At 38.5% G+C, this 24,811-nt stretch overlaps 1 protein-coding gene across 6 annotated transcripts in view; it reads left to right on the forward strand.

Annotated features, from left to right (window-relative positions):
• The window catches only part of RALYL (RALY RNA binding protein like), a 409,831-nt gene that overhangs the window by 254,145 nt on the left and 130,875 nt on the right, over positions 1-24,811 (forward strand). The window lies entirely within an intron of this gene.

The raw sequence follows: 24,811 nt of genomic DNA on the forward strand, positions 1-24,811 counted from the left end.
GCAATACCATGCAAAATGTTGATAGCTGTACAAGACACTTACTCTGCTGTGTTGCAGCAAGGGACTTGAATGCATTTTAGAGATCTGGGTACAGACGAACCCTGAGGTGTACATAGACATATACAAAAGCAAAATAGTTAAGGCTGCTATGAAGAAACAGGTGCATGAGGAATAAACTACTCATTCATTCTGAAATTGTATATTGTCCAATTGAGTTCTTGCAGATCAAATATCTTAACTGCATTATATGTTTACTTTATAGCAAGAACATACATATGCTTCATCAAACCAAGTTATTAGTCTTGTTTTGCTCAAATTTCATATGCTACTGCACGATAGTGGGCTGCAAAGACTTTTTAAAACTCTGCTAGCATTCTGCAGTATATGCTAATAGTAAATAATTTTGCTACATATGTTTAATATTAATCAATGCATATGGTAATTTCTAATAAATCTGAATTCAGCTTTATTTTCCCTGTGCTCAAGCAACTATATAATACTCAGAAGAACTTTCTGACCTTTAATACAGTGGAGACTCTCTTTTTGCAACAAACAAAACTCTTCCTAGCCTTAAAGACAGACATAATGATTCTGTTTAAAGAACTGTAAGTTATTCATGTGGTAGAATAGATTTTGTTACTGAAACTGGTCTTTGAACAAAATTTTCTTCAAATCTGTTGTGACTACAGGAAATAAAGTTTTGCTTAACTTCTTGACAAGAGTAGTTGTGCGCAGGTACGTAATCAACAGGCACCCTCAAGCCAGGCTGTGAGTCTGTATTTGGACCATAGTCTAGACAAGATCAGTGGCTTGCTTGGAATTCCATGGTGATCTTAATCATCCAAATCAAAGTTGATGGAATGTGCCAAGACATTTCTTTTGTAGAATTAGATTTTTCCTTTTTTTTTCCAGATGAAAACTTGAGAATCTAAGCTTGCCTATGGTTAGAGTTAGGATCTTCTTACAACACATGCCTTGAACTGAGATTTTGGATCCATACTACTGAAATATGGCCATACCCTATTGTTTTCTACTCCATCTACCCACCTCTGCTCCAGGCACAGCCTGCCATCTGCTTGTTAAATACTTTCCATGATTAAAGTGTTTGTAGCCAAGATCACAGGGACATTGCTGGAAGAGACAGTCTGTACCTTTTGGGCTGGTTTTTATATGCAGTCAACAATGGTTAAAAATGAGTCATAAACAAGTATACTTCTTTTTGTATTTCTTGGCAAGTTTGTTAGTATCTTCATTTATTTGTTTATTTTTAGAATGAATATTCACAGTTTTTAAATAAATTCTTCAGATATATCACCACTGAGATACCAGCTAGAAAAGCTTTTGAGGCCCAGATATTGCTGCCTAGGTTCAGACTACCTAATTCTTAATATTCATGCAAAGATGCTAAATGATAGGATAAATATTAAATTAAATCTTCAAATAAAAAATAACCTGTATCATCCTTACATGGGACTTGCTTCATTTTAATGACTGTTGCCTTTGATTGCAAATAAATTGCCCCTACTCCAGTTTCAATACTGTTCTCTTGATTTCGTAATAGAAATTTCAGATTTCCTAGGAATAAATCTGTTGTCTTGCCCTATGTACCATTGCATCCAGGTAGGGTAGAATGGATCTTGTTTTCATTGAAAAGTATTTGAACATTTTACTGGTAGTGTGTCTTTTGTCTTGTTAACAATGTAGAAGTTCTCTATGAACAAATATGCACTTTCAATATTTTTTTTTCTAATTCACCTGAGCAGAACTAAAATTCAGCATACCATCTGCAGGGTATCATGTCCTAATTTTAGCTGGAGTGCCAGCACTGGATCATAGAGTGCTTTGGGTTGGAAGGGACTTTAAAGCTCATCCAGTTCTAACCCCTTTCTATAGGCACGGACACCTTCTACTGGACCAGGTTGCTCAAAGTCCCATCCAACCTGGCCTTGAACACTGCCACGGATGGAGCAGCCACAACTTCTCTGGGCAACCTGTTCCAGTGCCTCAGCACCCTCAGAATAGGGAAGTTCTTCCTAATATCTAATATCTAATATCATATCCTAATATCTACCCTTTTTCAGTTTAAAGCTATTCCCCCTCGTTCTATCACTACCTTCCCTTGTCAAAAAGTCCCTCTCCAGCTTTCCTGTAGGCCCCTTTTAGGTACTGGAAGCCTGCTATAAGGTTTTCCTGGAGCCTTCTCTTCTCCCGGCTGAACAAGCCCAATTCTCTCAGCCTGTCTTTGCAGGAGGGGTGCTTCAGCCCTCTGACCATTTTTGTGGCCCTTCTCTGGACTCACTCCAGCAAGTCCTCACACTTCTTATGTTGGGGGCCCCGGAGCTGAACACAGTATTTCAGGTGGGGTCCACGAGAGCAGAATAGAGTGGAAGAATCACTTCCTTCGACCTGGTCTAGAAGCTGGTCATGCTTCTTTTTATGCAGCCCAGGATATCATAGGCTTTCTGAGCTGCAAGTGCACATTGCCGAGTCATGTCAAACTGATAGACATTAAGGCAATTGTAGGAAAAAAACCTCCACTTTTCCAGCACCATTTAAGCCATACCATATATGAGTTTCTTTTCCTCATTCAACAGAATTCCCTTAGCCTTTTTTCTCTTCTTCAAGTAGGTAACAGAGAGAATAAGGTGAAACAATATTGTTTGGAGATAAGAGCTTAATTATAATTGAGTATAATAACCTCTTTTCAAGTAACAAGATCATTTATAATATTTAGAACTTCAGGATTCACAGCTAAATCCACTGCCATAATCCGGAGGTGAAAATATCTGGGTACACCTAATAGTCATTAAACTGAACCAGAGAATGTTCCCAGGCTCAGGACATCAACTATCTAGAATATAAATTGTTAGAACAGGTCTTGGGATAATTTTGGCTTGAGCTAACTATCACTTACCTGGCAATATCAAGGCATGGTTTGGGAATTAGCTTATGCCAAGGACCATTTTAATTGGTATTCTGGCTGCAGTCACCTAGTCTTGGAACAAAAGTATTTCATTATATAGACATGAACTAGTCTGTGATAGTTAGCCTTTGGTGCAAGAGGAAAGTCCTATGTGGGTTTAATTTTCAAGTACCCTCTCTGGATTGTTAAGAGCTTTTTAATTTCCAAAAATTCTCAAGCACATATCACTACCAGTAAATGACCTCGTCAAAAGAATGGCTTTCTTTTTTTGGAGAATTTTTCTCCCATATCAGAACAGTGACATTAACTGGTTCATGGGGTGGTATGCAAAAAAAACCCACCGAATGAGTTGCAAAACTTGCAGAAAAAGTTACAAGATGATAGCAGTGAAGACTTTTTTTAGGAAAAAAACAACTATTTCTTCACACGGCACCAGTCAGTCAAGTCTTTGTGTAAGGCAAAAGAATTTGAATCTGTCTCTTGTGCTGTGGGAGGTCTGGTCAGGCAGTCAGGGGAGAATAAGGCTGGCTGCCTCCATAAATCCAAAGAAAAATTTTGACTGTTTTAGCAGCCACAAATCGCCAGAGCATAGATATGACCTTTTTATCTATCCACCATATAAAGTAAAAAGGTAGACAGAGGAGCTGCTTTGTCAAGTGTATATCACCTGGAGATTTTCTGTCCTTGGGGAACATCCTTCAGGCAGGGAGGTGGCCACAACCACTTGTTCACATCTTGTGAAAAGCTCCTGGCAACAAAATTTGGTGCCTTTATCTACTGTGTTCATTGTGAGAGTTGTAATTACTAAACATTTCATGTTTCGTGTCTTGGGCAATATGAAAACTGATACTTTGCTGATCCGTAACAGCCTTAAGAGTTTTTCACAGCTCACCTAAGTCTAAATTTTTGATGAAAACATGTGAATTTGATTATAAATGTCAGCTTTTTGCCAAAAGAAAATATTACCAGCATCTCCAGTAATTAACAGTGTGGAGGCTGAATCCAATAATGTACAGTGCACCCTACTTCATTCTTTCTTACTCTGAGCCATTAAAATGGATGATGTGGGGAATTACAGACCAGTCAGTCTCACCTCTGTGCCTGGAAAAATCTTGGAGCAAATTCTCCTGCAAGGCATGCTAAGGCACATGAAAATCAACAAAGTGCTTGGTGACAGCCAGCATGGCTTCACTAAGGAGGAATCGTGCCTGACCAATTTGGTGCCTTCTATGATGGGGCTATGGAACTGATGGACAGGGGTAGAGCAGTTGATGTCATCTACCTGGACTTGTGTAAAGCGTTCGACACTGTCCCACACGACATTCTTGTCTCTAAATTGGAGAGACATCAATTTGATGGATGGACCACTCTGTGGATAAAGTACTGGCTGGATGGCCATACACAAAGAGTTGTGGTCAATGGCTCAATGTCCAGCTGGAGACCAGTCATGAGTGGTGTCCCTCAGGGATCAGTGTTGGGACTGGTCTTGTTTAACATCTTTGTCGCTGACATGCACAGTGGGATTGAGTGCACCATCAGCAAGTTTGCCGATGACATCAAGCTGTGTGGTTCGGTTGATACGCTGGAGGGAAGGAATGCCATCCAGAGGGACCTTGACATGCTTGTGAGGTGGGCTGATGCCAACATCATGAAGTTTAACCATGCCAAGTGCAAGGTCCTATACCTGGGTCGGAGCAATCCCAGGCACAGCTACAGGCTGGGCAGAGAAGAGATTTAGAGCAGCCCTGCGGAGAAGGACTTGGGGGTGCTGGTCGATGAGAAAATGAACATGAGCTGGCAGTGTGCTGTTGCAGCCCAGAAGGCCAAGCGTATCCTGGGCTGCATCAAAAGGAGTGTGACCAGCAGGTCGAAGGAGGCAATCCTGCCCTTTTACTCTGCTCTCGTGAGACCTCACTTGGAGTATTGTGTGCAGCTCTGGTGTCCTCAACTTAAGAAGGACATGGAACTGTTGGAACAAGTCCAGAGGAGGGCCACGAGAATGGTCAGGGGACTGAAGCACCTCCCATATGAAGACAGGCTGAGAAAGTTGGGGCTGTTCAGTCTGGAGAAGAGAAGGCTGTGTGGAGACCTCGTAGCAGCCTTCCAGTATCTGAAGGGGGCATATAGGGATGCTGGGGAGGGCCTCTTCATTAGGGACTGTAGTGACAGGACAAGGGGTAATGGGTTCAAACTTAAACAGGGGAAGTTTAGATTGGATATAAGGAGGAAATTCTTTCCTGTTAGGGTGGTTAGGCACTGGAATAGGTTGTCCAGGGAGGTTGTGAATGCTAGATCTCTGGCAGTCTTCAAGGCCGGGTTGGACGAGGCCTTGGGTGATACAGTTTAGTGTGAGGTGTCCCTGCCCATGGCAGGGGGTTTGGAACTGGATGATCTTAAGGTCCTTTCCAACCCTAACAATTCTATGATTCTGTGATTCTATTCTTGTTATCTATACAGCACAGGTAAAAGTGTATGACATTTTCTTTATAACTAAAAATTTTGTTCTGTTCTGTTCTTTCCTTAAATTCACTGAAGTTGCAGCTCCCCACATGGTGACCATCATAGTACATGCAGCCTGTTTCATGGTTTTGTTTGATAGTATAATAACTACCGTTGTCCACAAGATGGCAATATTTTTTCACTTTCTGTGAAGGAAAAGGAAAGGGAAAATGCAAAAGGTGAATGAAAATGAAAAAGATGAAAGTGGAAAGAGGATCAAAGGGGAAAATACATGTAAGGACTCTGATTCCTCTTATTACATCTGAATTTCCAGTCTCATGAATAAGCAAATAAAACTGGTGTGTTTATTATACGATTACATTTGCTTTACTGACAACAATTTATGAACAACACAAAAAATACAATGTGTTTATTTCTCTTAACAAAGGATAAACTTTCATATAAATTCAATCAGTTGTTAGAATAGAAATGCTAAGCCAAAAACAACTGACTCGTGGGAGCTACATGTATGTAAGGTTCTGCCCAAAATATATTTCATTTTGACACCCAGATTTCCTTTGATTTGCAAACAAACAGCTAATCTATTGATTGCAAAATTGATGAAAGGAGGATGGAGTCTTTTTTATTCTGCAGTTTTGCAGAAATACTCTTTTTCAAAATTATTTTTACCTTAGAATGTGTGTGGGGGAGTGACAACTTCTTATTCCTTTTTTCCTGTTACGTATCTATTTTTTATGAAGTTTTTTACTTGTTATTAGGTACTTTTTATTAAATGTGTTTTTTATCAAAGTATATAATTTTTGAATCTAGCATGTTTTCTACAAAAGAAAATCATGAAGAATGCAATTATTAAACAACTTTTTAAATGATTTTGAGCCCCTTTCATGATAATATCATTAAGAAAGACATGAATCCTTTCCAAAATGTATTTTTCTATTATAAGATTTTTTTATTTGACTAGCAATTGACACAATGTTTCTCAAATCGTGTGTAGGTAGCACTCACTAAAGAGTTTATCTTGAATTTTCTCTTGCTATGTCACATTTACAGGGACTTCTGCACTTAATTCAAATTCAGTACTTCAGTTTTAAAATGTATTCTCTCATGTGTTGTCTCTGCTACTCATCGATTAGGTTCTGTTCGTTTTGGTTTTTTTTTCAGAAATCCACAGCCATAGGAAGTTATACTGAAATTCTGTTCACTGATTAATCCTGGGAGCAGACGGGTTTGCTGCCAGCAGAGGTCAGGCAGTTCTGTTCACTGCCTCTTTCTTCGCAGATTCAGAGCCTCACTCATTACTATATGCTCTAAATACTGCATGGATATAGGTGTACACTGGCCTCATTTAATGCATTTAAAGAGATGGAGAAGATTACATTTCAGTTAAGCTACTCCAGTGCACAGTACTATCGTGTAGGAGGAACATTAATCTCAAAATCCTGGGAGGTGATGAGAGCATACCAGAACAATTTTAAATATGAAAATGATAATAAAAAAATTCTAGCAGCAAAATAACTTTCCCCCATTTTTTTTATGAACATCTCTTGCAGCATGTTCCAGGTTATCTGCTGTGTCTTGGGTCTGTTACAGTCTGTGGCTAATGTAAGTTAGAAGGTGTACAGTTATAAACTGGCTTTAGACCTTATGCTGCCAAAAAAAAAAAAAAGCCAAATGTTCAGACACAATACCTGTAGAAGTCGAACTAAAAAATATTTAAACTTTCCCAGCTTATTAAGATACGTGTGCTGATTCCTTCAGTATTTTAAAACAAATTTCTGGTAAACAAGCTCTCATCAGGAGATATTTACCTTGAACTCCCTGCTAAATAGTTCAATGCAAAGCTCATTGAACCTTATTCAAAAACTAACTTATTTCAGTGGGATATGCACCTGCAGCTTAGTATATAAAGCTTTTCTGTTTTTCCTGGCTTTTGATTTATTAATGCATTTGCCTCTTGCTAGTAACCCTGTATCCTTGAAAAAGGAATCTTGCTCAAATGGGGTATTTTTTTGTGGTCACCTGCTGTAAGATTGGTTGCATTCAGACTAATGGGCTCTTATTTCAATCAGTCATTTACAGATTCCATTGAAATCAATGTGTAACATGGGAGTGCAGATAAATGTTCTAAAGATGGAATCTAAAATCTTGTCTTCAGAGCTGACTCGTGACTGTTTTTTTCTTGCTCAAAATCAGGAAACTGCAGATCAAGAACAGATCTTATTGTCTTGAAATGCAGAATTGCTCTTTATAGCCAACAAGGATTTCACTTTACAGTGAAAACACACTTTAAAAGACTTGCGCTTGTCACAGACTGCCATTGTCTTTTCATTTGTTTCCTGGCAGGCATTCGAGGAAAGTGTACTTACGAGTGTAGTAGCTGTGATATCTCAGACTCATTTAAGTCCCTCTGTGAACATAGTTCAGTTCAAAATATGACTCAGTTGCCTATTCATCTTGTCATCATTGCAATACTGAACTTATAAATCCCCAAATCATTTTTGTCCCCCTAAAGAGGGAGTGCTCTGGGATAACCAGTATAGTTGTTCTTCCCATGATTATCATATAAAGTTACAATTATTATTAGACTCAATGGGTTTCGTACACACATCATGCTAAATCTCTCATATAAGCTACCAATCTGAGCAATTTTAACTATCTTCCACTGCTGTTACTATGCCCATAGTTGTCTGAAATTCTCCACTCCAATAATTAATTATTTTTTTCTTTACATTAACTGCTTCTATCACCAGTTCTTATTTCACTGCTTCTAACACTTTTTTTTTTTTTTCAATTAAGACTTCTAAAGAAAAAGAGGCATGAAAAAATACATTAGCAATGGCAGTTACCCCATACAAGATGGGAAGAAGAGAAAGAACTATTTCTTGGGGCTCCTCTGAAATGATTGCATAGAGAACTGACTTCATCAGATCTGTGTAAAGATTCTGGTGAGCTGCCTCAGAGTTTGTAGAAAAATAAAACCCTTTCCTGTTTTTGTCCAAATGCTTGTCAGGCAACTGCTCTCTGAATTTCTTTCTTCCAGTATATGTTGTCAGGTATGTTTATATGGGAAAATGCAGTGTTTGCATTTTATGTCTTGCCACCTGGAAGTGCCAACTTAAGATAGAACTCTTCAATTGCAGTGTGATTAAAAGCAAAGATCTTCCTTCAACGTAAGGGGTTTTCAGGTGGGCAAGAAATACTTCAACTCGAAACCAGCAGATTAGAGAAAAAAAAAAATTTAATACCAAATTGAAACCCCAGGGCATTACTTCGTTATATTCATTTGAATTTAAGCACCCTAGTCATACTGAATCCACAGCTGGCTACTGTAGAGAACTACTTTGTTCCTACTGTAAGTTAAGATCCTACTTTAGTTTATAATATAACTGCAAGATTTTCATATAGCAGCTTTCTTTTTTTTTTTTTTTTTTATTTAAATGCACTAAGAAGTATCAGAATCCCGTTTGCAATGTATGATGGCAATACAAACAAGTAGCTCTACTGAAAATCCCCATATGTCCTAAAAAAAAACCCAACCCAGAATTAAAAATCAAGTGGAATTAATCACAGTTATAATTCCGACAAGAAATTTCTGATTACAACTACACTTGGCACAAAGAGGAATGAATGTGCTCCCGGAAGAGCTTTTTACTTTGGGAGTTGCAATGGAAGCTACTGTCAATAGATGGCACTCTAAACATAGCTGTGAGACAGCGCTCCTCCGAGCAAGAGTTCTTTAAGGATTTTATTCTTTTTATGTTTTCCTTAGAGTAAAGTGTCACCGCTGATGGTTGCTGTCTCTGCCTTGTATTATAAACCCTTGTAATACCAAGTCTGTCCCGTCACTTCTGTGTCACTGATGCAGTTTCATGATGTCTTCCCCATAGGTGAAATTCAGGCACGTTGCAAAAGCATTTTGTTTTGTAAGTTTTGATCTGTTGAAGGGTGCTGTTTGGGAAATAAATACATTTCTATTAAAAAATTAAGGCTTTTTATGAGGAGGAAGGAAAGGAATTCGGGAAGAAAGATCTCTGGAGGGACTGACTATTATTTAAAAAGCCACACAAGTGTCATAGGGAAAGATCTAGTGTCCACCTGGGGAACCTGCATAATCTGCTGAAAGGCTGGTTGATTTTCTTGGAGATACTTGCCTGAGATGCTGTTTGTTATTTTTTGAGCACCTTCAAGCTCAGTTCTTAGCCTGCATTCATGTAATGTTTAGGTGCTCTGGGAAACCTGAGGTTCATGCAGAATCTGGAAGTCCTTGCAGCTTCATGTGTTCAGAGAGGATAAGAAAAAGAAATTAAAATGTAGGAAGACGCCTGTCATGTTCAGGTGTTTGTGGTTATTTTTGTTTGTTTGTTTGTTTTTAAATGTGCCTTTGTAGCAAAATTCATATATTTTAAATTGCTATATTTTAAAATTAGATTGTTATGAAATGCTGCCAAGACTTCTAGTAAGGTGAGACATTAAAATGCAATGTCATTATTTTTTAGGTGAAATAGAGCAATCTCAGTGTATAATAACCCATGATGATAATGTTTCAATAGGTGTAATTTCTTTTAAAATGCTAAAAAGCTTTTTTTAAGAATCTATAACTTTGCAAAACAACATAGTATGCTTGCATTAAGAAAGGAATTATAGAGCTATATTTGTCATTACAGCAATTCAATACTAATTTCCTTTACATTATTTTATTTCGCTTAGCATGCAATGCTGCACATTTGCTAGTATCTCAAGACATATTCTAGGTCATGGTTTAAGGTTATAGTATTTTATGGGTGCAATTACTAAGACAATTCCTAAAAGTTTCTTTGTTTAAGTTTAGACACCTGTTTTTCAGCAGTTTTCTAAAGGGCTCCACATAAGTATATTCCAGAGGAATCATTCTTGGAAATACTGACCCCATTGAAAATTTCAAGTCTACTTCCAATAAGGTGCTTCCTAGAGAAAAGATTAGGCAGCAAAATGGCATGATTAGTCATATGTTTAGCCAGAGGTACCATTTACAGATCAAGTTCATCCCTCTATTTGAAAGATTAGGCTATTGAAGTTACTGAATTGGAAAATTACAAATTGTGAACCAAATGTTCAGTTAATTTAAATGAAAATAATTTTGATTTTTTTCCTGGATTTATGCTGCAAAAGTAGAAACTCCCACATCATGAAAACCAGTCATCCATGAATGCAGGCAACTTAGTCATATAATAACTTCTAAATTACAACAGCTGAAAATTTTATTGTTTTTTTCATCTTGAACCCATCAATAAAAAATTCTGCATACTTGAACCTCACTGTATGTTTTCTGTATGACAGCTTGTAAGAAATGTAATCTTATTCCCCTTTCTCCAAATACAGGTGTTTTAAAGGTTAACTTGATGTTAGTCAGAAGCAATTCCTCTATTAACATTTGAAAAATTACTTCACTAACATTTAATAGCCTGAATGTGGGCTGCTGCATATACCCATGTCTTGGTAGCCTCTTTAAAAAGATGTTAAATAAAAATAATCCTTACACATTCAGCTGCTGCTAGAGCAGTGTGGAGTTTGTGGCACTGTTCTGCAGGGGGGGGAATGTAACTGTGAGAAAATTTATCAAAAATACAGTTGACAGGACTACATTTCTGCACCGGACCCTTCCATCCAGTGTATGATTTCCAGCACCTCCCCTTCATATTTGGTCACATCTGCTACACTTTGATTGCTGTTCAAAATACTCAGCTACAGAGTGTTGGCAAAAGCCATGTGAAAGTCTGAGAAGAAATATTTCAGTGTATTTTGGATTTATGGTCCAAAGTACAGATTTGAGAAAGTGTAATGTTTTCTGCAATAATTTCTGTATCAGTTAACCCTACCTCAGTCTTTCACGTGGATTTATTTTACTGAAAGCTTCTGAAACTGTCAGTCAGTTTTCATTTTGTGTGGTTTAGATTCAAGCTGGATGAATTTGATTTCATCATATGTTTGACATACTGCATTTCTTCTGATTTGCCTTTCCCAAGAACCTAGGAATGTTTGCCAGAAAATTCACTCTGCTCACTTCCTGGGAAAATCTGAAAGCATAGTTGTTTTCATATTTAGTTATAGAATCATAGAAACCTTTAGATTAGAAAAGACCTTTAAGACCATGGAGTCCAACCATAAACTCAACACTGCCAAGTCCACCACTCAGATGAAGCCCTTAAAACCGTCATGAAACCATCAGCCCACCAGAAACGTGACTAAGATCACTGCCAATCAGAAAGCAAACCAAAATCTTCTCATGATCTTTTTTTTCCCTAAGATTTGTTTCGAGCAGGACCTTCATTCTCCAAACCTCATTTCCTTAAATATCTAGGTCATAAGTATTGTATCCCTCCAGAACAAATAATGCTCATTTGTTTTGCAAGTGGAATAGTCCAGGTCTTGGATTTATAAGATACCAAAATTGCATGATACTGTTTTTCATTTGGCAAAAAATGAATCTGGAATGGCTTGGGTCTACATTCCTAACAATAACATGTAGGTGGCCTTAAATGAGAGATTTTGACTCATTGTAAAACGTGAACCATTAATAGCACTTATTGTGTGGAAAAAAAAAAACACAACAAAACAAAACAAACAAAACAACAACAACAAAACTGCAGATTAAGGTTTTGACTGTTTTTAATTAGCCTCCCACAAAGTATAATATTCGTGTCATACGACAGAGCAAAGGTTCTTATTTTAGTGTATTCTAATTATAATCCCCCTTTCTGTAAATCATTGCTCTGAGGGAGGAAATAAACCATTTATGAGAGGAGTTGCAGCTTTTCTTACCTTTAACTTTTACAAAGCAATGTAGTCAACATTTATGACCTTTCTCTGAAGATTCCGAAGCTATCTTACTCTTTCAGTAATGGCAAGAAAGAGCTATACATTCAGTGAGATATTAAACTGTATCCTATGCATATTAGTCTCAAAATAATTTGATACATCTTTTATATTCTGAGACATGAGGAATTTCATTCCAGAGATAACTCGTGAATAGTAACACTGCCTTTTTAAGTCCTTTCCTTTCTTATTTTGCTGCAGCATCACAGAGGGGTTTTCTTACTTGTAAAGCCAAACTTATTAAAAAATATAAGCATATTTTCTCTGGTGTAGCTGAACCAAGAACAGAATTTTTCAAGAATGGAAGTGGTCTGGGGATAGATTTTTCAAAAATTACTTTGAATATCCCTGTGGTTTTGGTATCTTTTGTGAACAGACTATCACCAGAAGCTGCTATTCTCACGCTATCTGAAATAGCTTTACCCTTCCAAGGTGCCACGGAACAGGGAATAGAAAACTTGGCACCTAAATTATTCAATACTTGTGCATTTAGGCTAGAGATTAATAAAGCATCTTGCATACCTTTGTTTCACATTTACACATGGTCTCTCTTAGCTATTTACTTCGATGAGAAAGTATTTTCCTGCTAAATCCACAAGGGGGTAAAAATGTTCTTTATCTATCTCCTCTACTTACTGTATGAACATCTCTTTTCAATTTGCTTTCAGGTCGTTAAGAACACACTTCTGTTTTCTGTGCTTCTTTATCCCAGTGTAAAGAGCTGCTGTGTGCATTTTTAAGTACTTAATTCACACTGTAATCTGTTATTTAGTAGCAAAACCTCAAGGTGACAAGTACTAGTCTTTCCAAGTTCATCTTCCTGTGGTTTTGAAACATCCCTAACTAGGCAATGTGATTTGGAAGTACATTATCATCTAAAAGCGTATGCTGATGCCTTTTATTACTGACAGAATTTTTTAAATGCAAAATGCACTTCAAATGTTTGCTACCCTTTCCTCAAATGGACAAACAGTATGTTTAAAACCTTCCGGTGAAAAAGTAGAGCTTTGAGCATTAAATGTTACACAGCACTATTGTGCTATAATAGCAGTCTTGATTAAAAACTTATTTGAGCTTAAAACAAAACCAAACAATTTGGCTTGCTATAGTTGTAGAGAAAAGTTCCTGTTTCTATATAGAATACCATTGACTCAAAAACTGTCTTTAAATAAGTTGTAATGTCTAGAGAATTTGCCATATAACTGGCATATCCTAAAAATTGAAATTATGAGTTGAGGTGACTCAAAATGTATGTAATCTTGCCATGGGCATGTAGCCTCATTCATAATAGGGAAAAACTGCTTCCTCCCCAGCTGTCCACCCATCTAATTAAGACATTAAATCAGATGCATAAATAATTTTAATGTAATAACTTGTCAGCACATTCTGCACCCTGCCACCCCATATAGACACATGCACAGAAGCCCTAAAAAAAGCCCCCAAAGTAGGAAAAATTGTGAATCTGGAGTAACACTGGTATTTTGTACCAAGTGAGCAGACCCCTCTAATTTAAAGGATGTTATTGTATGCATGACAATAGTGTTGCATCCTTTACCGTTGTCAGGTTGTGAATTTATACAATACAGCTTTTTCCATCACTCCAAAAATTAATCTACATCTACTTTTGGTCTCTGTTAATGGTCTTATTCTCCTTCTCAAGCCAGCCATTACACTGATGGATTATGACTAAAATTGTCTTTAGTCCTATACACTGAGAAAGAAAGATCCTGTATGATAAGGAAAGAAAGTGGAACTTTTTAAGCTTTCTCTTTATTGTTATAAAAGCATTATTCTGAAATGAAAGGTTGAAGCAGTGGCTGTACATTGGCTGTATGTCATGGTTTAACCCAGGACACTGAACCATAAAACATCATCATTTTGCTTTGCTGTGCACCCTAAACTGACATTTTAAGTGCCTCATTTGTTCACAAAAGGTTCTTTCTCAGGATCTTCCTGTTCTGTTTTGTAGACAAAATGAGGCAATGTTCATTAAAAGTGAAGAACTGAAAATGCCTTTTGAACGTGTGTTAAAGCTGTTTCAGTTAACATATAAAAAATTAAAAATAGGATATCATAGTACAATGTTGACAATAGCAAACGGGTTCTTCAAATGGCTGTTTGAAAAACCTGTCTGAAGTGTTCAGTTACTTCTGAGCCCTTAAGCAGAATTAAGATACATGAATCTGAGGTGTATTTTTAAAATATTCTTGGGTCATGCAAGAATAGATGCAGTTCCAAAGGCTTGTCCTGTTAAATTTAGCATGCCAAAGTGTCTCATGAGTGTGATAATTAAAACAAACACAAAAAGGAAAACAGGGCAATGTTGAACGGCATGTCACTCTAATCAAATTGAAATGGTTATCATTTGTTTGCAGAATATGACACAGTGGGTGTAAATCCCATTAAAAACAACTTTCTATATTGAAATGAAATGATTTTGTTACTTAATCAGAAGATGAATCGATAGAAAAAGACTTAAGCAGAAGATAAATTGATAGAAAAAACTGTCTTAAATCTCTCAGAAAAACACCAATATTCAGCACTTTGTTTTAGTAGAAATGATATATATAAACTTTTTTTTAATTAAATCCACAAATGAGTCTATTAAAAACCTAAATAGTTTTTAATTCAGCAGAGCTGCTTTTGCCCTGCAGCTGCTATTTGTCCATCCTTTTGTATTAGCAGTATTTTGTAATATCTACCAGCTCTCAAATGATGGAAACTAGTGCCCGCTCCTGGCATCATGATTTACTTCAGATTTAACAACAGGGAAGAAAAAAAATGATTACTTAATGACTTTCTAACAGTTTTGCACTAGGATTACAACTGACCAACTGAATAAAAACTATTAGATTTTTAAATGTCTAGTTCTAGACACATGAGTATTGTCTCAATGATCTAGGATAATTAAAACCTTACTGTGCTACTAACTACCTCAGATAAAAATTGTTACTGAATCTGATTTTTACTAAATCTGATAGCTATTTTTCTACCATTTTTTATTAAATGAATATGTTTCCAAGTACAGGATTGTGCCTGTGCTGTATTTAGGAAAATCTATGAAATGTAACTTTAGTATGTTGAGCAAAACATTGATCATTGATATTACTGTAAGGTGAAATATAGGGTAGCTTTTCTAGTAATATGTCTCATAAACTGAATTACTAAGGAAGAGTTTAATGATCAGAAAAATCCAGGCTACCTCTTTATACATCATTTACTTTCTAACTTAAATTAATGTAAATCCTGAAGAAAAGATGGTTTTGAGTGGAATCTTGGTTCATATTTGAAAAACAGTTTGGTACACAAATCTCATTTTAACGGAAGGGAACTGTGTTTTAGTCCCATAATCTGAGAAGTTTGAATCAGAACATCTCCTAAGACTGTCTCAATTTTTAAACAGATGCTTGGAAATTGCATGAAAGTGACTAAAAGGTATTGTTGCTGAATGGTGACAACCTCATCACAATGTAATGAAAGATGATGTAAAATCCCAGCCAAATCAGCAACCAAAGCAGGTAGCAGAACAAGTGAAAACCTGTTAGCACTAGACAAAACCTGACTAAAATAAAACTAAAGATAAGAATAAAAGAAGCCAGGACTTAGGAAAAACAAACCAAAACCAAACATTAAAATTACTCAAAATCAGAAGGAAACTAACCAAGAACAAAGTTGCTAAGAAATGAAATGGATTAGGAAAGAAACTCATCTAAGATAGGAGGAACAAACCTGAATTTTATGAAATGTGTAAAACAAATGAAAGAAGTCTGAATGGCATTCACCTGAGATTGATTTAGCATTTTTCCACTTGCCAAAGCAGAAGGGAAGATGTGCTTTTCCACTGTAGAATCTACCATATAGAATATCTAACTCTGAGGTTTGAAGTTTAACTGTTTTTTCAGACATTTCAGGGAGGAATATTTTATTATATCTTGCTTAAAATAATAGCTAAATGTTCCTCAGATGGAGGAACAGATAGCCTAATGTCACCACTAGGTCTAAAAGGGCCTGTATTTACTGTGTACAGTAAAAAAAATGAAAAAAAAAAAGAGTTATCAGGCTTTCATAACTGCATTATTTGTTTTTGTAATGGGGAATTGCTAAGTTTCACTGAAGGGTTACACAAGACAATGTGAATAATAAGGAGGGAACCAAAGTTGGGAAATTATCAAACCTATCTAGAGCCCCCGTCAACTTTTGGGGCTGGGAGAAAGCTGTGGAGCAGACTGTTGTGTAAAACCATCATTTGGAATTGCAGAGTGGAATGCTCATGCTTCTGGCATACCCATGTATTGTAGCTCCCCTGAATCTGGTGGAAGCTACCCAAATGTAATTGAGGAGACTGCACTGCTGAAGGGTATTTGTGGTGTGACTCTATAGGTGCCTGAGTTAGCAGACCAGTGTCTGTAGCTGGAAAGATTTACGGCAGGGCTCAACCACAGGTGAACTCATTCATTCCCAGTTAGAGAAGCTGCTCCAGGATTCCCTAAAAGTATGTAAAGAGCATTATATGGAGCGTGACCAGCAGGTTGAAGGAGGTGATCCTGCCCCTCTGCTCCGCTTTTGTGAGACCTCACCTGGAGTACTGTGTGCAGTTCTGGTGTCCTCAACATAAAAAGGACATGGAACTGTTGGAACAAGTCCAGAGGAGGGCCACAAGGATGATCAGGGGGCTGGGGCACCTCCCATATGAAGATGGGTCTGTTCAGCCTGAAGAAGGCTGCGTGGAGACCTCATAGCAGCCTTCCAGTATCTGAAGGGGGCCTATAAGGATGCTGGAGAGGGACTCTTCATTAGGGACTACAGTGACAGGATAAGGGGTAACAGGTTCAAACTTAAACAGGGGAAGTTTAGATTGGATATAAGGAGGAAATTCTTTCTTGTAAGGGTGGTGAAGCACTGGAATGGGTTGCCCAGGGAGGTTGTGAATGCTCCATCCCTGGCAATGTTCAAGGCCAGGTTGGACGAGGCCTTGGGTAATATGGTTTAGAGCGAGGTGACTCTGCCCATGGCAGGGGGGTTGGAACTTGATGATCTTAAGGTCCTTTCCAACCCTAACTATTCTATGATTCTATACTTGTTGGTGTCCCCATGTTATGCTAGTCTCATGATGTCTGAAGTGTTTTATTAATATTAGGTAGGCTAAAGGACTAACATGCTGAATCTTGGTTAATGGTCAATCTTAAAATTGCTGTTTTATCTGCACATATAGGATCACAAGTAAGGCTTGGAAGAAACTACAAGATGTCAACTTATCCATCTCCTAGTCAGGCTCTTCTGAAACCTGTTCTAAAATCCCTTAGTAATTTTTAAGGAAGGTATGGGTACCCTTATCAATAACAAAGTTAGTTTCCCAATTACTAATTTAGATCTCTTTTGCTACTGTGATGTACATGACTTTTCTAACCTCCAGAGACACAGAAAATGGCTTATTCACTAAATTTTTTCCCTTTTTTTTTCATTTTTTTAAATGTGTCAACTTTTAATGTATTTAAGGACTGATACACAGTACCTCTGCTTAGTTGGTTTTGTTGGTTTTGGGTTTTTTTCCCCCTAATCTGTCATTCTTTGAAATTCATATCTTTATTAATAGATTAATATTTACTTTAACATGCAAATGTAAATTCCAACCTTACATTTGTAAGAAGGGACATTATAAGCTTTGGAAATTGTTAGTCACAGAAAAATATCCAAATGCTTTTGTAAAGTTCATGTTGAAGGAAAAAGAAAGTGCTGTGAAAATTACAAGCGATGGGAAGAAGAGCCTGTATGGGCTCTTGAGAAAGAAGGTGGAAGGCTTTGTTTCATATTTCTGTGATCATATTGCTAAATGGCAATAGCAATATCTGATAAGAAGATCTCAGCTTAATGAGGGAAGCCTGACAGGGAATTCCTTAAAAAGAAATGCTAGTACAACAATGAGACAAAAGATATTCTAGTGAAGAAGTGTCACTGAAAAAAAGAGAATTGCCTATGGTAAAAGTAGGACCAGCACCTTGGGTCCTTTCTCCTCCTATCTAAAAAAGAGCCATTTGTGGTGAAGTGCCATTACTGTCTAATAGTGCTGAAGAAAACAGGCCAGCAGACGTGTAGAAGATAATAGATACAAGAAACAGCCAAATAGTTTTCTAAAAATCAAACAGCTCCAGAAAAAAATTTCTTCTGATGTTTCTTCCTAAATTAGTAGATGATGGAAATGCTGTGAGTGTAACAAATTGCATTCTAATGCAGCTTTTGATGAATATGTGGAAGTTTTAATGAAATTTTCCAAACTCTATATTCTGTATGTGAACACAGGCAGAATAAAAACTGGCTGAAGAAAGACTATTAAAACATTTTGTCAGGCATTTTGGCTTTAGTAAAGGGAAATACTGTTGATTTGAAAGTATTGTGCTATATTACATCTATTTTTTCACACATCTATTTTTTCACACTTTTTTTTTTTAACCCCCACAATCAACTGTGGATTGTCTGCTAACAAATAGTGGCCTCTTTAAAGATATTTAAAAATTCTCAGTAATACATCTTACCTTTTTCTCTTTCTATACAATTCCTACTTCAACCAATCACAGGCCTGCAATGGCCAGGATTTTTTGTTGGTTTCCCAGTGGATTTTAACAAATGTTGGGACCCCTTTGAAAAAAATGACCTTAAGTATAAAAAAAGCCAAATAATAGTGGTAGTCATGAGACAGAGGTTAGACTATAAGCTTTTGGGGCTTTGTTCATTTGCTTATTTGCCTAGAGACATTTAAGATGGTTTTGGCTTCAGCAGCATGCTCCAGAAGTTGTAGGTTTTCCTACAGGTCCTGTGCCATATTTTCTTGCAGTGTATGGATATCTCAGGTGCCATACAACAGCGAAATAGTGTTAGACATGAATGTTTATTCAGCTGAATTGAGCCCTTTAGTCTACAGTAACCTTTTGATATTTTTTTTTTGTTTTGTCAGCCTCATCATTCGTTATTTCTGGTCTGCTTCAGCAGTGCTAGCCAGCTTTGTTGTCTCTTGAAAAGCATTTATGGATCTTCTTGATTCTAACTTATAGATATTAGCAGAAGCACAAATTTTGCTCTATCTTATTCTGCTTGCCACAGCTTGTTCAATACTGTACCAATTTCAGTCAGGCTTATTGTTTGGCCAATATTTTAAGTTCTCTCTTCATTACAGCATAAAGAGAATATATTTTCTAAAACCTACCTCAATAGCTAAATGGCATTTCTTGGTAAATTGAATTTTATTTATCTAGTATTACATCAGGTTAAAAAACATTATTGTCAGGTAATGTCCAAATCCTACCAGTAAAAAGTGCACACATCAAATGCATAATTTTAATTTAATTTTATGTCAAGGATTGTTTATTACTTGGAAGAAGTTAATTGGGGCTGTTCAGCCTGAAGAAGAAAAGGCTGCTTGGAGACCTTATAGCAGCCTTCCAGTATCTGAAGGGGGCCTACGAGGACACTGGAGGGGACTCTTGTCGTGGTTTAACCCACAGCCAGACAGCATGTTACCCACTCCCCCCCTTTCTTGCCCTCCCCCTACTCCTGGAGGGACGGAGAGGAGTGTCAGAAAGAATGCAACTCCCACGGGTTGAGATAAGAACAGTTTAGTAACTAAGGTATAACACAAATCAGTACTGCTACCACCAATAATAGTAATGATAAAGGAAATAACAAGGGAAAAGAATACAACACCCCATCACCAGGCAACCAATAACTTGCCCCCCAGCCCGACCAAGCACCGACCGATACCTCCTCCAATCCTGCAGTCCACCCAGCCCTTCCGGCTAACTCCCAGTTACCTCCTGGGCATGACGTGCTGTGGTATGGAATACCTCTTTGGTCAGTTTGGGTCAGGTGTCCTGTCTCTGCTTCCTCCCGGCTCCCCTCCTCCCTGGCAGAGCATGAGGCCCACAAAGTCCTTGGCCAAACCAAAACATCATTGTTTTTCAGCTCTGTTCCCAGCTGAAAGTCAAAACACAGCCCTGCACCAGCTACCAAGAAGGAGATAAATGACTGCCACTGCTAAACCCAGGACATTATCCACCCCTTATTCCATACCATTCACGTCATGCTCAGATCCCACATTTTCAATATACCCTCACTCTTATCTAAGTGCACTCTCATCGTAGTGCATGGACCAGTCCCTATAAAGCTGCTGAGTCCATGTGGTCCATGATGTCAGGCTCCATCTCTTGTAACAGTCTTTCAGAGCACGAGAGGCTGTGTGCAGTGTTCACACCTGTGAATAACCTGGGCGATAGTGTCCATTGTTAGGTCCACCCCTCGATCATGAGTCCATCTCTATGTTGCATCTCTGCTCTGTTGGCCTTAAGGGTCATGGGCCCACCAGGTTCAAAATAATTCATTGTCCTTCCATCTCCAATGTTTCCAAAGCACTGGAGGGGCCCAGTGGACTAGATACTTGCCCATACTGTCCCACATGCCCTGCCACTCATGGCTGTACACCCTTGGGGAAAACCTCTTGGTCCTCCCATATTGTTGTCTAACCCCAGACAAGACCCAAACCCGACTCTGCTTAAATTTTGGGATCAGACACAATGGTGGTGGGTAAAACACACTCTGCATGTGTGCCAACATAGTGAACACCATCACAATCAGCAGGCAGGTCCCAAGGGTACCCAAAGGCCATTCAAAACCTTCAGAACTCTCAAACGATGCTGCTGTACTTGTCACTGGGGCTGGTGTAGCTGCTGTGCTTGCCAGCTCTCCCACCACCAGCTTCTCTTTTCCTGAGTCCAGCTCCTCCTCCTCTGCCTTGCTGGGAAATGCTGCGGGGTCTCCAGCGTCCTCCTGGGGCTCGGCGGGCGGCTTCCGGGGAATGCTCTCGGCCGTCGCGGGGCTGGGCTCGGCCGCGGGGCTCGGCTCCTCGGCTGCCTTCTCCCGCTGCTCGGCAGCCGCCTCCTTCCGCTCCTCGACCGCCCCGACCTCCTCCACTGGCAGCCGCTCCCTGCCGGCCTCCGGTCCCGCTCCCGCTTGGTCCCCGGGGCCGCTCTCCCGGGCTGCTTCAGCAGCCGCCGGCTCCCGGGGCCGCCCCCCCTCGGCTCCCCAGAGCCTCACGCAGACGGAGGCGAGGGCGAGGGCCAGGACGGTGAGGAGCAGCCGGACGGCCAGGGACCAGTCCACGGCCACGTCCGTCCCGCCCTGCTGCTGGAGCCCGCCCGTATTACAAGTCATTGCCATAAAGTACAGTGAGACAAGAACCTTAGCCCAAGCCCCACACTTGATAAACACTAACACAGCAAATACCGGCTCTAAGTAAGTTACAACATTCTGAAGCTGTGAGATCAAGAGGAACAACTCTGAGAGCCAATAAATCAGCATTGTGACGGTCAGATCTGTCGTTATCTCAACCCCTCGTGCCCCACGTTGGGCGCCAAAAAGAACTGTCGTGGTTTAACCCACAGCCAGACAGCTTGTTACCCACTCCCCCCCTTTCTTGCCCTCCCCCTACTCCTGGAGGGACGGAGAGGAGAATCAGAAAGAATGCAACTCCCACGGGTTGAGATAAGAACAGTTTAGTAACTAAGGTATAACACAAATCACTACTGCTACCACCAATAATAGTAATGATAAAGGAAATAACAAGGGAAGAGAATACAACACCCCATCACCAGGCGACCAATAACTTGCCCCCCAGCCCGACCAAGCACCGACCGATACCTCCTCCAACCCTGCAGTCCACCCAGCCCTTCCGGCTAACTCCCAGTTACCTCCTGGGCATGACGTGCTGTGGTATGGAATACCTCTTTGGTCAGTTTGGGTCAGGTGTCCTGTCTCTGCTTCCTCCCGGCTCCCCTCCTCCCTGGCAGAGCATGAGGCCCACAAAGTCCTTGGCCAAACCAAAACATCATTGTTTTTCAGCTCTGTTCCCAGCTGAAAGTCAAAACACAGCACTGCACCAGCTACCAAGAAGGAGAAAAATGACTGCCACTGCTAAACCCAGGACAACTCTTTGTTAGGGACTCTAGTGACAGGACAAGGGGTAACAGGTTAAAACTTAAACAGGGGAAGTTTAGATTGGATATAAGGAGGAAATTCTTTACTGTAAGGGTGGTGAGTCACTGGAATAGGTTGCCCAAGGAGGCTGTGAATGCTCCATCCCTGGCAGTGTTCAAGGCCAGGTTGGGCAGAGCCTTGGTTGTCATGATTTAGTGTGATTTGTTCCTGCCCACGGCAGGGGGGCTGGAACTAGATGATCTTAAGCTCCTTTCCAACCCTAACTAGTCTATTATTATGTAATTCTAAATGTTGATCTCTATACATACCATTTATTTAAAGAAAAAAGTAATTCATATTCATAGATGTGATATTTTCTTATTTGAGAATATCATCAAAATAACCATAGTGGAAGCTATAAAAAGATATTTTCTAAGAAGACTCTTTGGGTGTATTGAAATAAACACTGAAAGACAGAACATACTTTAAGCCTCCCCCACCTTCTTTTTTTTCGCCTGTGTTCATTAAAAATAAAATTGAGGATGCAACCCAGGCAGCATGCTTATTGATGAGTAATACGTGACAGTCAATCTGGCAGCTATATTTGTAAAATATCCGTATTTTTTCTTTTCCTCTGCTTATGAAACATTTTGAGAAATTTATTGCAGTATTCAGAGGACAACTCCTTATTGGAACCTGTAGGGTGGGGAGGAGAGAAAGAAGAGAGGTTATATGGGATGTGCGGATGTGGACATTATTAATTCTTTTACTACCAGCAACAACAAATAATTAAAACTTAGTACTCATTTAAGAAAATGTATCCTTGCAGAAAAGTAATAAGCTTAATTTGGCTAGGTGATTTTTGTTGCTGAGGAGTTCCATTCATTTCTTCCCACCTCACGAAGCTTGATGCATTTAACCAGCCATATGCAAGATTCTGACTATTTTAAGGCTGTAAGTGTGTGAAAATGGATTTTAAACTCTCCTAACAGAGAACAGTAACACAGAGAAACAGGAGCCTGCTGTGCCTACTCAAAGGTAGCCAGCGCATTTAAGTGCCTTTTTTACAATATTTTTAATGAGCAGATCTAGAATGATTCACAAAACAGTGTATTTACGTTATTTTTAGCAAGTGCATTTCACTATATTGAAGAATTAATGAGCATTGCAATTAAAACAAAGAAAAAACAATAAAGACAGTGCTTTTCAGGGATCATTAATTTAAAATAAATTAATTTCTATCATTAAATTTCTATTTAGTTTATATTTTTATATTATACATACTAATAGCAAGATATTTTCATACAAATACATGGTTGTAATAGAATAATGCACAAAAGAACAATGAAAAAATATACATGTGTTATATGTGCTATGTATAATATAATATGGAGAGATAATAATATATGTCTAGGTTAAACACATTATAAAAAATACCAGAAAGTAGACCATTGATGATAAGGAAAAGCAGTGAGTTCTATAGTTAAGATCTAATGAGGCCTGAAGAAAAAGGTTTAGGACATCTTACCAAATCAATGAAAGAAAGAAAATTTATACTGGACAATATAGATAAAAGCCTTTGGGTGGAAGAAAGAAAAGAGCAGGAAAAGTAAACAAAAATTGCTACAAGAAGCAGCAAATATAAAAGGAGACTCTGTAGTCTGAATCAGACCACGGATCTGATTCAGCTGGAAGTTAACCCAGAGGAAGAAATCTAGCAGGAAAACTGAGGAATTACCCTCAGCACATATAAATTGCTGCAAAAATACTGACCAGTGGATATAACAGCTGAGTATATGCATGCAGGGTCTTTCTATGTGGTGCAAGCATTTTGCCTTTTACTATGTGTAGCAATGACTAATTAGTCAATTCTTTTCCTTCCTGTCACTGTTGATGTGCTTTGCAATTTCCCACCTTTCTGCTGACTTAAACAATAGAGATGGTGTTATTTCAACCTTGGCATTTTAAGACAACTGTATTTGAAATACTAAATAAATCTAAAAAATGCATCCATTGCTTTCACTTACTTCAGGCTACACTTTATCCTCAACTACGCTGATATAAATCCAAAGCAAATGAAAAGATATGTGGTCAGATTTTGACAGAGAGAGGAAAAATAGATTAGTAGAGTCAATATAAAGCAAAGATTTCACTTCAGTAGCTAGAGATGGACCAGTGTGAAGATCTGTGTATACTGAGCAACTGAGAGAAAATTAAATTATGGACAAACTAAAAATGGTTACGTTGGAGATATTGGAAAAAAAACTGAGAGGGGAAAAAAAGATGAAAAATTTCAGGGTAAGCAGTTTGAGAAAACATGAAAAGCATCTCAAAACATGAGTTTCCTAAAACATCAAGAAATATCTCCATAGTTTAATTGAAGGCAGATTTATTGCTGAATGAACTGGAATTTTAACTTCTTTCCAGCTCCATAGCTGACACTGGCATGTTTTTTCTTGAATATTGTGGTAAGTCTTATTGCCCAACATGAGAAGAATTTCTCCCCCTTTCCCTCGATCTCTTTAAGATGTCTAAATTCTTTGAAATGGTGACATACATGTGGAAGATCATATGATGCTGCCACTTTTTTACCATGACATTGTGATTCAACACAAT

The sequence above is a fragment of the Neopsephotus bourkii genome, unplaced genomic scaffold (genome assembly GCF_033783945.1).
Source record: "Neopsephotus bourkii isolate Nb327-2 ecotype Australia unplaced genomic scaffold, CSIRO-AGI_Nbou_v1 NB_1820, whole genome shotgun sequence".
Taxonomy (NCBI): domain Eukaryota; kingdom Metazoa; phylum Chordata; class Aves; order Psittaciformes; family Psittacidae; genus Neopsephotus; species Neopsephotus bourkii.